We start from the raw sequence: 18,301 nt of genomic DNA, 5'->3' as shown, positions 1-18,301 counted from the left end.
TCTTTATTGTTATGCAAATTATTTTATTTTACTCAAGTGTGACTATGGTAAAGTATTCCATATGAGTGCACTATTTTACTCAAGTGTGACTATTGTAAAGTATTCTGTAGGACTGCACTGAATGCGGCAAGGGTCCTAGTGGATGATCTATGGGGTTTAGTTGGAGATGCCTAACTACCTGTGCTTTGCCAAGCTAGATGGTTAGTATTGTGGGTGATTCCATCTTAATACTAATGTCGCTAGTGTTACTGGTGTTATTGCACTTGGTCACAAGGTGTGTATTTTGATGTTTATATATCAAGTGTACAATTGTCTTGCAATTAGTTGGTATGATGATTCATCAATTGATTGTAACAACTAACACAATTGGCAGCTTGAGTATAGATGATGAGTTGGATAACAAGGAACGAAGATGGTGAAGGTGATTTGGATTGATCAAAGTATCGAATGGTTGCCAAAGACCATGGGCCATATTGTAAAGTAATGAATATTAATTCATGGGCTAATTTATTTTGTTAATTGTGGATGAGGGCATATTAAGCCTTGTGATATTTTAACCTCGTGGAGCTATGTTAAGCAATCCCTCTAATTGTGGACAAGGGATACTTTTGGATATACCTTTATTGGCTCTTTGCTTTTTGGGATTACAATTATAAATACTCTAGATGGGAAGCAAGAGCCACCATCTAGAGGGGGCATATTGGACCCCATGCAGTGCTGCTCTCTCTTTCTCTTCTCTCCCCAACTTGTTTCCTTGTTCTTGGTTTCTATGGTTTTGGTAAATCATGAATTTGTGAGCATGTCTAATTCTAATTATTGTAACAGTGATACCAGAGCCTGGATACGCTCTATCCTGACTATGGGAGGCTAGCAACATGATTTTCTCCAATCTTATGGCACAATCGCTCTCAAAATGTTATTCCTAATCATTTTGACTACTTGATCACTAGGTTTTAAGTTTGTATGAAAAAGTTATCAAAGATGCTTTGAAAATGGATGCTACAATTCCGATTGATGAAAACAACCCACACAAGCTTGTTTGAAGGATATACATTGATTCTTTTGAGTGGTTGAATCACTATATTCCAACTTGAGGGATTTCACTCTCCTAAGCAAAAGATCACGGCAATTTTATTTGGAAGAAAGCAATAGCACTAAATCAAAGACAAGGACAAATAAATGCACTCTTTGCATGTTATTGCTTTGACAACTATCGATAATTTCTCTTGTGAGCTTAGTATATACAACCCAACATACAAGCATTATGATGAGATGACCAAGGCATCTCTAGATACATCTTATATTCTTCTTATTTCTTTTTACTTAATTGCTTTTCTTAAGTTGCATATGATGAGGTCACTATGAAAGAGAGACTCTGTGAGGAATCTCTTTTGAACCACAAAGTTAGTAAACCAACAATTGAATGGAAGCAAAAGAAAGTTGATGGGGGCTCAACCAAGCAAGCAAAGATTTGGAAGGACAAAGGTGACACATATCTATTCCCATCTTTTCATTTTCCTATTCCCATATTTTTGTTTTTTCATATTTTCATTTTTCTTATTGTCATTGAAGTACTCATATCTCTAAAGACAAGAAAGAATGGTATGGCAATGGAAGGGAATAATTGAATATGAAGAAGATTGATAGATCATATTAAAATATTAGAAAAAGGAGAATAAAAAATGATAGCCTATATAGGATCTAGGATAATGGAGGTGAGCTAAGAGTTTTTTATGATTATGTGCATTGATAAGGATGAGAAGATGTATATCAGATGGTATATATGAAATAAGAAATACAATTACTTAGAGGGCTTGTATCCTCATAGCTTGCTTGAGTAGATGGCAATCCTAGCTTAATTATAGATAACAAAATTAATTATTGTGATATACATATGGTATGCTTTGATAAGGTGTTCTACCTTAGTGAATTGAATTGGAGAAAATTAAAGAGAAGAAAAAACATATGACATTTTTGCTAAGCAAGAGGGAAGGCATGATTGTTTGCTTGCAAGCTTTTTGCTCTAGAAATTTCTTTATGAAATTGCTTTTATAAATAATGAAAAACAATTGGTATGTTTGATAATATCTTCTATATATTTTCTAGTAGCATAGCAACTGAAGAAAATACATATTGGATCATTACCAGCAATCCAAAACTTTGACATGTGATTAGACAATGACGTACATATACCCTTCTGTTGATCATATAATAGTATATGTCACTTATTGCTACTCACATCATAAGGAAAAAGCATTATGATTTGTATTTGTTATTATTTCTCAATATCATACTGGTATGGGACTTTATAGATATTGGGGGATATGATAAATGTAATGCTTGGACCTGCACCAAAGTAACATAATCAATGAATAGATGTTTTGTAGTACTTTCTCTTGGTATGGATAATAATAAAAATAATCTTTCATAAGTTTTGAATTGGCTAAATTCATTATCTCTTGGTTAATGACACCTTAAGATCTTGGATGTGGTTAAGTACTTTCTCTTGGTATAGGATAAGAACAAAAATAATCTTTCATAAGATTTGCATTGGCTAAATTCATTATCTCTTGGTTAATGACACCTTAAGATCTCTTTAAGAGATTTTTTGACCATGATGATACTTGATGAATATCCAAGAGAGTACTCTTCACATCTCTATTCGTTGACTTGGAAAGTCAAATACACGACTTAGATTAGTTGCAATCTAAGCAAGAGCGATGTTACAAAATTGTATTTTTGATATTTTTTGCCATGGAAATTGTTTTATTCCATAGCAAAGTGTGACTATAGCAAAGTATTCCATAGGAGTGCATTGGCATGGCAGGGGTCCTATGGATAATTTATGGGATTTAGTTAGGAATGCCTAATTACCTGTGCTTTGCCAAGCTAGATGGTTAGTATTGTGGGTTATTTCATCTTAATGATAACGTCGTTAGTGTTACTGGTGTTATTGCAATTGGTTGCAAGGTGTGTATTTTGATGTCTATATATCAAGCGTACAATTGTGTTAGGATTAGATTCATCAATTGATTGTAACAACTAACACAATTGGTGGCTTGAGTACATATGATGAGTTGGATAACAAGGAACAAAGATGGTGAAGTGGATTATTCAAAGTATTGAATGGGTGCCAAAGGTCATGGGCCATATTGTAAAGTAATGAATATTAAGTCATGTGCTAATTTATTTTGTTAATTGTGGATGAGGGCATATTAAGCCTTGTGATATTTTAAGCTCGTGGAGCTATATTAAGCTATCCATGTAATTGTGGACAAGGGATGTTTTTGGATGTATAATTATTGGCTCTTTGCATTTTGAGATTACAATTATAAATACTCTAGATGGGAAGCAAGAGCCACCATCTAGAGGGGGCAGATTGGAGCAGCGTTGCTCTCTCTTTCTCTTCTCTCCCCCACTTGTTTCTTTGTTCTTGGTTTCTATGGTTTTGGTAAATCATGAATTTGTGAGCATGTCTAATTCCAGCCTTCATAATAGGTGCATAAAATATCAAGAATTTTATTACTACAGAACTGATAAGACAAAAGGAAGGAGAGAGAGTGCAACAAATATTTTTCCACAAATATATATTTCTTTATTAAGCACACCACATGTTGTCCCTCTCCTTTAAATAGGCATTTACAATTACTAAGCAAGGTAGTCCCTCAATGAACTCCAATTCCCTCTATCAATGGTAGGTATCCACCAAGTTTCTATATCCATTTACCACTAAGCTTTTTGATCACTTACAACTAATAATTCTAACATTTGCGCTTGAAAAAAAGGTTAATACTTCATAAAGCAAATGAACAATAAGCCAGAGTGAGTTTGAAGAATCACATCATCATGAGGCAGTCTTCACGTAGGAGAAATCTTCATAAAGTTAATCAAGTCTTCAAGTACATCTTCAACATGATCATGAGGCAGGAAAGCTAATAAGGAATAGCCACCACAAAGTATTCATCACAAAGGTCTTTATTGCAAGCAAGGTGAACATCACCACTTCAGCATTATCATGAGTAGTCTTGACTTGGAAGTGCTTCTTCACCATGAGCATGGCCACAACCCACCATCTTCATCACAACTATCTTCATCATGAATATGAACTTGAGCCTTCCCACATAGAAAGATGAACCATGAAGTAATGTTCCTCCCATTAAGATATAATCACCCAAACAAGAAACCACATACAATTTAAGCAAACATAAACCCACCATGCGAACTAGCCCCTAAATCACACATATTAAATGCTCATAACTTACCCAAAAAACCATTACAACATCAATAACTGGTGGAATCATTACAGCATAAACATATGGTCTTTACATTGGCCAACATCATAGGAGCACCAACCGTGTAGTTACACACGGAAGCAAAACATGGCCATGATGGCAATCGCTCTCTACTGTGATAGCTGAGATCCAATCAAGCTTGTAGAGACATCACATAGACTAGATTTATTTAGGGCTACACAAAATAAGTGCAAGCATCAAGCAATTATGCACACAACATACTTTACAACCTTATCACAACATGGCTACAGGCCTAACATTCAACTCCGACTTTATGTCATCTATAAAAATTACTGGTTCCAAGGAGCTGAAGGAATCCTAGGGCTCTGTCCATGGACAATGCTTGGCACACTCCCCATGTGGCTAGAGAGAGGGCTCAAAGGACTTTTTCACTAGGGAAAGGGTCCTTGAGCGCTATTGTTGTTGGCAAGGTGTGTATGTAGGTATAGGTGTGAAGGTTTGCATTGGATGGGTGTGCAAGTTTGTATATGTGTGTTTTACCAATGTATAGTTGTCATTGTCAGTCCCAAAAGTATGTGTACTACATGCCTTCCTCATTTACTATTAACTTAAAAAATAATGCACAAAAATGTGTCTACTTTAAACAAAACCTCTATTTATTTATTTATTTATTTCTAGGAAAATTTGTTGTATTTATATAAGAGAAGACATTCCATTGTATATTCAGATCTCCACAGGAGGAGTCTTTTCAAAACATACTATCTTTGCCATAAAGGTAATCAGCCCATGGCTATTTGTTGAAACTCCACAACAAAGGGAATTCTTGAAGTATAGGATCTAGAAGTACTAACAAAACTCAACAATTCAGCTCAAAGCAACAACACTTCACAGAGGTTCCTCTTTGATATTCAAGGTAGTTGGTGGAGTCTTAATGGAAGGTCTCTCAGGTGTGGGTATGGGGGATGAAGATCACTGCTTTGTCCTTTGACTAAAACATTTCAAAAAAAGAGGCTCTTATAAAACAAAACATTGAGTCAAAAATGAAGATTTAAAAAAATCAAATTAGAAAAAATGACGTGAGATGTTAAAAATAGAGTACATCACATTGTTAAAAGAGACAAAAAAGTAAGATTTTAAAAAATCAAATTAGAAAAAATGGCATGACATGTTATGAAAACTAGAGTACATTTCAAAAAAGAGCACATCACATTTGTAAAGAAATCTAAATAGCTCCTAAAAAAATTCATGTGTACTTCACCTTTACATGTTGTGTGAAAGTGTTGAGTTTGAATCACAAGTAGCGGACCACTCACCGATGTTGCTAGACTTTGATAACGAGGTAGGCCACCTAAAATGGCTATGAATGCGTGGCTTCTTAAAAAGTGAGCAAGCAATCTATGGTGTTCGTGGATTACAAGGAAAAAATCGACAAGAAGCCACACATAGGCCAAGAGAGGGGAGGGTGAGAGGGTCTCCCCCTCCATGAATGCGCATGGCCGCCGTAGCTGACCCCACATGTAGGTAGGGTGGGGCACCCCTTCACCCCCTTAGATGTGTGCAGGCCAAGAGAGGGGAGGAGGAGAGGGTCTTCCCTCTCCCCCTCCCTACCTACGGCTATAGCTGTGGTTATGCAGGGGAGGGGAGGGGAGAGAGGGGGTCCGCGATAATGGGAGGAGGGGAGGGGAAAGGAGGACTCCCATTCCTCCCATGAGAGTCCCGTAGGAATCCATCTCATCTTACAATTGATCACATGAGTCATTGAAAATGTTTATAGCTTCCCTAAGTCTCTCTCATTCCTATTCCACTAAGAAGAGAAGAGCATTTATGGGTTAGTATCAACATGCTTGAACTCGAACTTTTTTCTAGAGATCCCCCACCTTATAAGTCATTAGATATAGATACTGACACCAAACCAAAAACTATGAGAGGGAGAGGAAACATGTACAACAAAGTATTGATAAATAATTTAAATAAATCCCACCCAAATTTTGTTTGGATCCTCATGCCCATATGATAGAGTCATCCTTGCCACAAAACCATAGGACAAACTCATCCTTGCCACAAAACCATACAAGGCCACATAGACTTGCCCACGAATTTTGTTGCATAAACCCATATTGCGTAAAAACATTAGAAACATTAAGGCATTTGGGTAAAGTTCAAAATGCCTCTTTTATACCTCCCATAGCCAAAAGCCCTTAATGAAACCATGTTAATTTCATGGCCATGTCTACAAAGTTTTAAAATTAAAGGCATAGTCATTGGTTGCCACCAAGGGCATCTCACAACAACGTGTCAATAAATAAGAGGGCATACTTTATGTGCCTGACACAACACTGCCCCATTGTCTATGATCTATAATGAGTAGCATGACCCATCTACGATGGGTTATAGACCTGCTCCGTTGGGTCCCAACATGGGATCTCAAAATCGACCCTACTAATTTGAGAATGGACCTTTTTTATTATCTCTAAACTTGATGCGTTGCCACATGCTTTCAAGATGTGAACAAAGGTAAAGCTACTTGGCAAGAGACCTTGCTCTCGCATTTGCACATAAAACCAAAAAGTTTCCTCACTTTCTTCTTGCTCAACATACCCAAGATCATTGTACTCCATGTAAGCACATTATGATGAGGCCTCAATTCATTGAAGACACTGAATGCTCCCACATCTTGTGGACATGTCCACCAAAGTAGTTCCCACAAATAAATCAAACTCAAAGCTAATCTTAAAAACATTGGAGTTGTTTATTAAACTTCATGTCCTTGCAAAGGTATCACATGTCTTCAATGGGTAAGACTGCTTGTTCAATGCCACAAAGTAGAGCATGTTTATCCCCATGATGCACGCCACCAAAACCCTATACAACACCGCTAGCTAGTGCTTATGCTTGATCATCTCTAGTTGGTAACCCACAAATGTTGAGCTCTCTCAGATAGCAAAAATTGTCCCCTGACTACGTGCTATACACACACACACACACACATAGGGCATGGGGAATCTGTTGAACTCTCTGAGACAGCAACAATTGTCCCCTCACTACTACGGGTTGCAGATTAAAATATATGGCGAGGTTTAAAATGAGTCAAGATCCTATTATGTAGGCTTTAATTAAAAAAACTATGGGTGCAAATTTGCTTTGGTTAAGATCCTTGCAAGGTTCCCAAGATGATGTATAGGTGAATGACACATGGGGAAATGATGCGCATATGATATACTATGCAAACTTTACTATTCAAAAAGTCATCATCACTCGAATGTTGTATGTATAAAATTTAAGGATTAAGTTTTAAGGATCAATAACAGGTTGATCTTACAATTCGCCGAACCAATCATAATGTAAGCTTATTGACCAAATTGTCTCATCCTTGCAGACTACGCGTGTAGTCCTAACCAACATGTTAGTAGATCAACCATCACTCGTGTAGCAATAGATTAGTAGATCAACATGTGCTTGCATACCATATTTATGTTAAGTGAGTTGCTAAAGGAGGTTCTTAGCTACCTAGGTGCATTGCTTGGTGAGGCCTCTCTCTCTCTCTCTCTCTCTCTCTCTCTCTCTCTCTCCTCCCTGCACCCTTCTTCCCTCTCTCTCTTTCTCTCTCTCTCTCTCTCTCTCTCTCTCTCTCTCTCTCTCTCTCTCTCTCTCTTCTCTCCCTTCTCTCCCTCTCTCCCCCTTTCCCCCTCTCTCCCCCCTTGCCCCCGTCTCTCTCTCTCTCTCTCTCTCTCTCTCTTCTCTCTCTCTTCTTACCCCCACCCCCCCCTCTCTCTCTCTCTCTCTCTCTCTCTCTCTCTCTCTCTCTCTCTCTCTCTCCCCCCACTCCCTCCCTCCCTCCCTCGTCCCTCCCTCCCTCTCTCTCTCTCTCTCTCTCTCTCTCTCTCTCTCTCTCTCTCTCTCCCTCCCTCCCTCCCTCCCTCGCTCCCTCCCTCCCTCCCTCCCTCTCTCTTTCTCTCCCCCCTCCCTCTCCCTCCCTCCCTCCCTCCCTCCCTCCCTCCCCTCCCCTATCTCTCTCTCTCTCTCTCTCTCTCTACTTCATGTTAGAAACATGGTGGAGAGAGAGGGAGAGAAGGTTAGGGTGTGAGTAAATTATACATGAATTAAAACATAATGAAAGGCTATCTTATTCATAATCATGAGAAGTACAAGCCTTATATAGGCTACTCACTCACACACTAGCACCTATTGCATATGGGATAAGTCCCATGATGACATGTGGCACTCATACATGACTCACACATGAACCAGTACTAGACCACCTAGTACTACACACCAACACAACACATCACCACACTATTTGGCTATGATATCTCCAACACCCCCCTTCAGAGCAAAGAGTGTGAGACCCAACACACAAAGAGTAGATCAATCCCCCCTCCACCACAATACTACAAACAACAAGTCCAACTATCCAAGACCTCCCGTGTGAGTGACTTCTCAATCAGCTTGCGACTGGCAAGGGCAAACCATCACTCATCACCCCCCCTTACTCTAATTTGGGTGGTCAATACTAGCATCAAACCATAAGGAAAAGATAATACATTCATTTTTGGGGGACAACCCAGAGCGGGAGAGTACCTCTTATTGGCTCCAAATACATTTAGTTTAGAGGGACAACTCAAGGCTAAGAACCTTTATTGACTTAACACAAACACACATAGAGCTAAGCATCATCTACCACCTCAGAGAGGAATAGATCATGCAACATAGAAGATGAAACTTCCTGATCAAAACTTCCTGATCCAGTGTAGTAGATGTAGCATAAATAATCTTGATCTTGTCCAGGTTCTCCTTGGCTGAAGTAGTGAGGTTAAGGTGATGAAGCAATTTGTTAACCAACCTCACACCAATAAGCGCTAGTGCTTTGTCATGCTGTTCATCCCTAGCTGAAGGTAGAGTTGGTGAGTCTTCACCACGAGGATGAGGCTCCATAGTGTTAAATGGAGGTAGCAAAGACAACAAGCTGAAATAGATAACCAGCTAATAAAGAAGCTTGTTTAGGGCTCTGAAATGACTTAGCAGCTTGATAGATGCCTAAATAAATGTGTCCAGCAATAGCAACAACAGCTAGTGGATACCCTCGGGGGTTCCAAAATGCAAACCCTAATGGAAAAGCAACAAGAATACTCCTTGAAATAGAGAACTAAGTGAACCTAAAGCAAAGAGCAACAAGGAGATGCTGCTAAACACAAAAATGAGCCAGGGAAAGAGCACTTGTGGGCATGATGACTGCTTTAGGTGCTATAGTAGGTCCAAAATCTTCAAGAAGATAGTTGGAAAAGATGCCAAATGCAATGATATATCTCAAAATTGTGAAGCGCTTTAGTAGACCAGCTCTAAGCTATACCAAGATACTATAGTACAGGTATAAGTGGACCAAAGTGCATCAGCAGGTCACCAGGCCAAAAGTTGGCTATTGTAAAGGAGGTAGAAGATAAAAGTAGCCCCAAAAGCGTCTCTGTTGAAGGTGGTTCTACAACAGCAACTCCAAAACAAGAAATGCAAGAGCATCTTCAATGCTGGTTGAAAATGACTTCAGAAGTGATGAAAAATTGCAATGAATGCTCACTTTTGTTGTAACAGCGTGCAAACCCTAAAAATGAGATGGAACAGCTCCAAGAAGGCTTAAAAATGCACAGGTGCAGGCATCTCTTGGAAGGCGTAACAACTAGGAGGCTATGGAGAGGCTAAATGGGTAGAAATGGTCACAAAAAGATGCAAAACAGAGGCAAAATGAGGGTAAGAAGGATGGCAGCTGTGCAAAATCCCTAAGAGGGTAGAAAGCAATAACTAAAAGGAGATGAAAATAAGGCTGAACATGAGGCAAAACTGAGTAGAGCTGAGGCGGCTATAGGAAGAAGGGCTTAAGCAGAATTAGGGTTTTGGGTTGGGGTTAGGTCAGGGATGATGTGACAACTATGGCAGGGTGAGCCTGCTCTGATACCATGTTAGAAACATGGTGGAGAGAGAGGGAGAGAAGGTTAGGGTGTGAGGAAATGATACATGAATGAAAACATAAAAGACTATCTTATTATAATCATAAGAAGTACAAGCCTTATATAGGCAACTCACTCACACACTAGCACCTATTGCATATGGGATAAGTCCCATGATGACACATGCCACTTACAAATGACTCACACATGAACTAGTACTAGATCACCTAGTACTACACACCAGCACATCACATCAAATCACCACTCTTTGGCTATGATATCTCCAACACTTCTCTCTCTTCCAGGCCTTATATCTTGATTGGGTTGCCACCTCCCTAACATGTCATCGTGCCACCTTGAACTTCAAGTCGCCACCTCCCTGACCCATTGTCATGTCACGTGTAGCCTCTCCAGACTCTCAGCTCTTCCCTACTGATCTATGCACATCGCATAAACTCTACTCTACCTGCATGCGTAAACTCTACTCTACTGTACTGCGGGTGCCACATAGCTCTGCCTCGGTATATTGTGTGCTTGCTCTGCCCCAAGTCATGCACTCACAGTTTGCTTGCTTCCAACAAGTCTGAACCGATGACTACCACTTGTTTCTTTCGTCACTTGGTCAAACATCACTGTCATTCTTCAATGCTAGCCACATCATACTAGACCAATGCCCACAAGTTGGCCAAAGCTCTACCTTCTCCTCTTCTCATTCCAGATCTCATGTTGTCTCCTCCTAAACTTCTCCCTCCTCTCTTCCCGAGCCTCCACAATCCTACCACGTTGGTAGGTTCACCACATATCAGTTTTTTATGCCTCCCACCATCCTTAAGAAGATAAGAGAAGAAGAGAAGAAGAAGAAGAAGAAGAAGAAGATAAGATGTGTGGTGGAAGCTCAGGAGGAACTCTACTAAAGTTGCATATAAGTAAGAAATCACCATAGGGATCATACAAAATTTTCACCATTGTATTGCTCTTTCAAACGATCTGGTCGTCGTTGCTGACTACAGGCTAGTAACTTGATGCTCGATGATCTTGAAGAGCCTCTCTTGCAAGTGGGAAGAGAAGCATAAATCTGGATTTGAGACCTTAGGATAAGAAGTATGGAATGTGGGAGGCTAGACTTTGGACAAGGTCATAGCATTGGAAGATGAAATGTTAAATACAAATGTTATCATAGTTTTGGAATCATGGAAACATGCAGGAAATGAATACACAAAAAAACACATAGGAGCGAAAAGATGTCATTGGATAGTATGCTACATTAGAATGGCATTTGAAAAAATAGCAAAGGTCATTAAAAAAAGCCCACATAAGCAATATATGTGGTTGGAAATAGCAACAAAAGAGGGAAATGTAAGCTAGTGATTGCGGGGATGCAAAGTAACATGTTGTCAGCCTTTGCACCCCCACAATCACCAACTTACATACACAAACCCATAATACATTTGGGGAGGATGTAGCCAGGTTTTGTAAAGAGCATGCAATTATCTTGACAGGAGACTTCAATGTGAGAACCGGTTCAATGCAAGGTATTATGACAATGGAGGGGAGAGACCCCATATGGATGGAAGAAATAGAAGAGGATGATGAAAGATAGATAGAGCTAGAAAAGCATGTCGAGGGATGCCAGAGAAATCAAGGGATACACATGCAAAAGTCCTCACAGATCTATTGTAATTGACTATGTGATCAGGAGCCTGTATGCAACACACATACTTGAATACCTCAAGATTGAAGGGTAGACTCTCAAGTCCAACCATAGGGCAAAGCCTCTAGGCATCATAGGGACAAAAAATGGTGTTTAGTTTAAAAAAAATTAGATAATCATTCTGCAATCAGAGCTGAGAATGCAATGCAAAAAGGCCCATATTTATGAGAAAGAAATAGAGAGAACACCTTAGATGTCAAAGGATGAGACTTTTTTTGACCTTTTAGAGGACCCACAGGTGACTAGGGCATAAGGTACACATCCACAGGCCCGGGGACGTACATGTCCTTACTACTTGACATGATATGGATTTAAGTTGCATAATACTTGTGGTTTTGCTATTTAGGGATTTGGATGGAAATGCTGGGAATGCAAATCTGATTGATATGGTAGGAGACATGCTTCTGCATGTAAGCTTGGGGGACATGCTTATGGCTATTAAGCTTTTTCCCTATAATTGACATGCTTACTATGATTTTGGCTACGAATGGTATTAAGAGATGATTATGCTAATGGAGACATGCTTATACTTTATGCATATAAAGAGATATGCATTTATTGATGCTTCTTGTTATGTTTATTAAGAGGAATTTCAAACTTTGTGAAAATGCAGTATGTGTCATAACAGTTGCATTGAAGAGACTAACTAGAATAGAAGATCCATGATAGCAGATTATCATGCATGCAATGTCAGGATACTTTCTAGTTTACATGTTCGTTTATGGTTTTAATTTCCAACCACTTATGATTTCTCTTGATGATACGGTTAAATTGCTATCTAGTAATGATATGTACTATAATAGCTATATTGATTTTTGGTACTATTTATTGTGCAGCTCAAAAGAAGCTCCAAGCAAACATGGCATGCGAGGTGGGGGAAGGGGCCATGGAAGAGGACCTTATTTTGAAGTGTGTGCTAGGAGCCAGTTTTTCAAGTGAGTTTTTTTTGGCAACACACTAATTTATGGTCCACCTATTCTAGTTATTCCACTCTCTCTCTCTCTCTCTCTCTCTCTCTCTCTCTCTCTCTCTCTCTCTCCCTCTCTCCCTGTCTCTCTCTCTCTCTCTCACTCCTTCTCTCCTTCTCTCTCTCTCTCTCTCTCTAAATGAGTAAGAGAGTAAATTTAGAGTGGGAATGAGGCAGGGAAAATGAGAGGATAAGGGGTTGGATGGGGATGAAGGGAATAAAAATTTAAAAGGATTATAGTACCAAAGAGGGAATTTAGAAGTGGATTTAAGGGGTTGCAATGGAAAGGGCGAATGGGAGAAGAGAGGGGAGGGTTGACGAAATGGAAAATTGGAGTAGATTAGAGAAAGGAAAATTGTAGGGGATGGAGGGGATTACAGCATATGGGAGAAAGGCTATGAGGGAGGAAATGGGATAAAGGAAAATTTCAAAAGTGGACGGGACCTAAGGGGTTGAGCTAAGAAATGGGATAAAGGAAAATTTAGAGGTGGATGGAGGAGAGAGGGAATTGAGAAAGGGATGGAAGGATTTTAGAAGGGAATGGTAGGGAATGAGGGAAACAATATGGGGGGAAATGAAAAATGGGAGAGGCAATGTGAGGGGATGGAAGCGGGGATGAGAGGAGATGGGAGGGGTAATGGAAGAGGGGAAGAGAGGGGATGCAAGGGAATGGGAGAGGGATGAGAGGGCATGGAAGGAGATGAGAGAGGATGAGGGAAAGGTGAAATGGGGAAGTAGAAATGGGAGGGGATATTGGAGGGGATGAGGGAAAGGAGAGGGGTTGAGGAGAAAGGAAAAAGGGAGTTGGGATGGGAGGGGAAGAGGGGAAATAAGATACAAGAAAGGGAGGTGATGAGAGGCAAAAAGAAATGGGAGAGTGGATGAGAAGGGATGGGAAAAAGGGAATATTTACAAAACACATGAGAGGGGATAGGAACAAAGGTATGGGGGAGAGATGGAAATGGGAGGGAATAAAAGAAAGGGGATACGAGGGGATGGGGATGGAAGAGAAGGGAAAGGCTAAATTGAGCAATATATTTTCTTAGATTAAATCTAGGAAAGCAAGCGAAATGGCTCCTAATGGATACTAGACTTCCAAAAAATCATAACTCTAACGTGTATAAATATGAATCAGATTTCCAAATAAAATTCACATGCAATGAAAACAATTCTTGGACATTATATAAATGCATATTGGATGGAGCTTATTTTGAAAATTAATTTTAATAAGGAGAATGATGAGACTAGAGCTATCACATTATGTGCTACATAATGCATGAGCCACTAATCAAGAATCTGTTAAGCAAAAACCAACCAAGACAAAGAAAGGAGGATTGCTGGATTTAGTCCCGATCTTTTCAAAGTCGTGCCTATGCTATTCCATTTTTGGTTAAGCTATCCAACAAGAAAAGTCTAGTCATAAAAAAAAGTTGGAATGCGGAAGACTTCCTTCCAACCTACCCATCTAAATTCTTTGAGTGAGGGCTATAGCTGTCCTCCCTTCCAAGGAAGGGTGGTGTCCCTCTCCTAGAGTTCTTTTGCTCCTAGATTAGCATAAGATCAAATCTATTGAGCCTATAATTTGCTTAGAGAATATCATCTTCTATCCATCTACCTTGCTCTATATTCCATAAGTCAACCCAGACTTTGATTCCTTTTTATTGAGTCTAATGGCTCCTTAAGGAAAATGTCCCTCAGCTGGTTGTCACCCCAAATTATCGAGAACTAGAGAGTCATGGCTACAAAAGGTACTTGCCATAACACTTTCTCTAGCCCACATTGCCTCCATCTTCATAAACTCACAAACGACCAAAAAACATGCAAACTCTACCAGATTCTTATTAGAGGGGAGAAATTACAAGTTATTTTACCTAAAAATAAGCCTCTGAGTAGCCATCTGGATCCCCAATCTAGCTTCTTGAGGACAGTCATCTCATCTCTCCCTTTATTCCTCTCTACCTTGCTCTCAAGAGGAAACAAGTACTTCCTAGCTTCAATCTTGACCTCCTCAAAGTAATCATACAAGGTACAATCTGTTAGTAAAACAAACCCTCCAAGTACATCAACAAAATCTTGGTGGAGCTGTTGGGCTCTTTTGTACACTTTGTCTAGCAGACCCTCCCTTCTCAGCCAACTAATTTGAAATACAAGAAAACATAAAGGAACACTATAAAAAAACTTCGACATGCATTTTGAAATTTCTGTAAAAATCCAAAGTACTTAGCGCCCATAGACATGATCACCCTAAAGCATTTACTCCTCATTACATACATTTGTAGCATTCATTTTTTGAAATTCCCAAAAGAACTAAAATTTACTTACTACTTGTACACATGATCACCATACGTAAGGCCAAATAGTGTCTTGGTTGCCTTGTTTGCCTCCAACAAGGACATTGATAGAAACTTGGTTTGAATAGGGGCCTCATGAATGGCAAGTAAATTTGGCTTCTCTAATGTGGCAAAGCTCTGAGCACCCCATTTCAATGCTAGGTTTTTGGCCATCCACTCATCTCCCGGATGAGGGTCAATGATGTTAAGTATCTATTGAAAGGAGCCATACATTCACAAATAAAAAGAGAGTAATTCGATTTTTGGCTAATGGCAATAAATGAAATAATGTGAACACTCAATGATAAATTATTTTGGATTTTATCATGAAAAATGCTTCCAAAATGTGGAAGTCCTCATGGTTTGCAACATAGATATTGGCGCAATTCACCAGCTCATCCATCAAAGAGGTGACTACCAATGCACGGGTGTTCATGCTATCACAGATTCAAAATAAAATAAATGAATTCCAACCACAAAGATGCAAAACATAGAGACACTGCAAAACCAAGAGTTGATACTTACAAATTCATTAGTTGAAGACTGGACAACAATGCAATCTCACTGACCCATATGGGATCAATGACCTTGCAAAGCACCTTGTAATGCTTTCCCCACATATTGGAGAAGTGCTCTAATGGCAACCTACCATGCAACCATGCAATCGTTGCCTTTCCAAACAACCAAAAAAATTGTTAGAAAGAATTCAAAGCTCAAGATAGGGACTAGAGCTCTGCCTCGAACTCTTCATTGATGGACCACCAAATGGGATCCCAATCTACCACAGTCCCATCATCAACGACCTTCTCCTCCCTCTCACAGGTCCACAAAGAAACAATGAAAGCCCTTTTTTCATGCACATAACCTTCTTTACCAAAAGTTTTCAAACTTGAAATGTCATTCCTCATGCCCCTAACCTTGTCATAAGGGATAAGTCTGCAAAGAGGAATTGGAGAACATTGAAAGCTACTGAAGAGCCTAGTGTTTTGGAGGATGTCCTCTCCCTTATCTTAATACAAATAATTATCATCCTTATGGTCACTTACTGAAGGAGGGATCTCTGGCTACACAATGTAAGGAACTATTTGCATGCAGGCCTCCTCAGGAGCCAGAGTATGATCACTCTCACATTGTGCCCCTATATCACCACCAATGGCCTAGCTCCCCTTTCCTACCATATGTGAACTCTCAATCTTATCAATGTCAAAGGGTGAGAGAATCTCATCCTCATGCTCAAAATAAGGTCCTCTTCCACTACCCTTTCCCCCACCCCGCTTACCAGGTTTGCTGAGAGCTGCTTTTGAGCTACACAAAAAATAGTACCAAAAATCAATACAGCCATTATAGTCCATATCACTACCAAATAGCAATTTCACTAAATCATCAAGAGAAAACATAAGTGGTTTGAAATTAAAACCATAAACCCAGATGCAAACCAGAAAGCATCCTGACATTGCATGTATGATAACCTGATATCATGGATCTTCTATTCTAGTTAGTCTCTTCAGTGCAACTGTTAGACACATACTGTATTTTCTCAAAGTTTGGAATGCCTCTTAATAACCATAAGAAGAAGCATCAATAAATGCATATCTCATGATATGCATACATTATAAGCATGAGTAGCTTGACCTGTCTACGACGGCAGGTTAGAGACCTGCTCCATTGTGTCTCAAGGTGGCGGGACCTTAAAATGTCTTTGATTTCAAGACTCCCTCCATTGCAGTGACCAATTGGCTTCTGTGATCACTTGGATTGGCTATATGATTAGTTTGCTCAATGATTCAACTCGTTTGATGTTAACTGGAGGCAAAGCATGCGCATAAAAATCGGTATTGCCCTTTTAATGCAAACTCACAAACTAAGGAGTATAGAGAAGAGATGATTATATATTGGTAGGTGCTGTTTTCTACCCTTTCTAAGCTTAAGATGGGTAGACATTCTTTCTTCTCACATCAAAATGCTATGGACCAAAAGAGGCAGCAATGGATCACATACCCCATGCTTCCATGATACTTTAAGGTGAAAGGTTTACTCTCTCCAATGATACAACAAAACAAATGTTCATCTTGTGCTCACCCTTTCCACTCTAATCTAGCAAAGTAAGGTGAAAGAGAGCCTGTACATCCAACCCTCAATGAGGGATGCCGAATCACACTGCCCTTTGAGCACCATGTGCCACCTCATCTCTCTCTCTCTCTCTCTCTCTCTCTCTCTCTCTCTCTCTCTCTCTCTCTCTCCACATTGCACCACAATAGCTCTCCCTCCACTCCTCCTACTACCACATGGAGCTCTCCTTTGCTGAGAAGAGGACTCTCATTTGAGTGCCACATGACAACCCTTCCTTAAAGAAGCAGTAAGAGTAATAAGTAAGTAGCATGAGCCATCTATAACAAGTTAGAGACCCACTCCACTAGGTCTAAAGGTTGGGATCCTAGGGTGCCTTTAATTTCAAGGAATAAAAGTTTAGCTTTTATTTACAAATCTTGTATCTAAATGCTTTTTAAAGAAATTTCAAATGTACATATGCTCATGTACATTTGAATTCCTAAGTGTATACACATGCATATGTGTGTGTTTGCCTATGTGTACACTCAGGCCATGGTGTGTCTGCAAACATGCACATGTGTGTTTATTCTTTGCATGTTCTTTGGGCATGTTTGAGTGTGTGAATCTCTATCTATGTGCACACACATACGCATGTGTGCCTGACATGTATACAGACACTTGAGCATGTGCATGTGTAATTTCAGTGTGCAAGTGATACCAATGTGCACATGTGTGTCTTTTTGTTTGTACATGTATTTATGTATGTACATGTGTGTGCTTCTTCTTTGGGCATGTTTGAGTGTGTGAATCTCTATGTAAGCATGTGCGCTTGACGTGTATATAGACACTTGAGCATGTGCATGTGTAATTTCAGTGTGCAAGTAATACCAATGTGCACATGTGTGTCTATTTATGTGTACACGTATTTATGTATGTACACATGTGTGCTTGCACAGATATGCACGCACATGCTTACATGTGTCAACAACTCTATGTCATCCTTATCCATTCGTGATGTGAATGTGTCAATTGTATCTTAGACTTATCTTTTTGTG

The 18,301-nt window shown here is 39.6% G+C and overlaps 1 pseudogene; it reads right to left on the bottom strand.

Moving 5' to 3' along the window:
• LOC147893571 (uncharacterized) overlaps positions 1-18,301 on the bottom strand; it is a 36,314-nt pseudogene that overhangs the window by 11,937 nt on the left and 6,076 nt on the right.

The sequence above is a fragment of the Dipteris shenzhenensis genome, chromosome 15, assembly GCF_047967505.1.
Source record: "Dipteris shenzhenensis isolate YYH24624 ecotype China chromosome 15, Dip_SZ_1.0, whole genome shotgun sequence".
In the NCBI taxonomy this organism is placed as follows: domain Eukaryota; kingdom Viridiplantae; phylum Streptophyta; class Polypodiopsida; order Gleicheniales; family Dipteridaceae; genus Dipteris; species Dipteris shenzhenensis.
The sequence above is the reverse complement of the archived record's forward strand: the minus strand, read 5'-3'. Positions and strand labels throughout refer to the sequence as shown.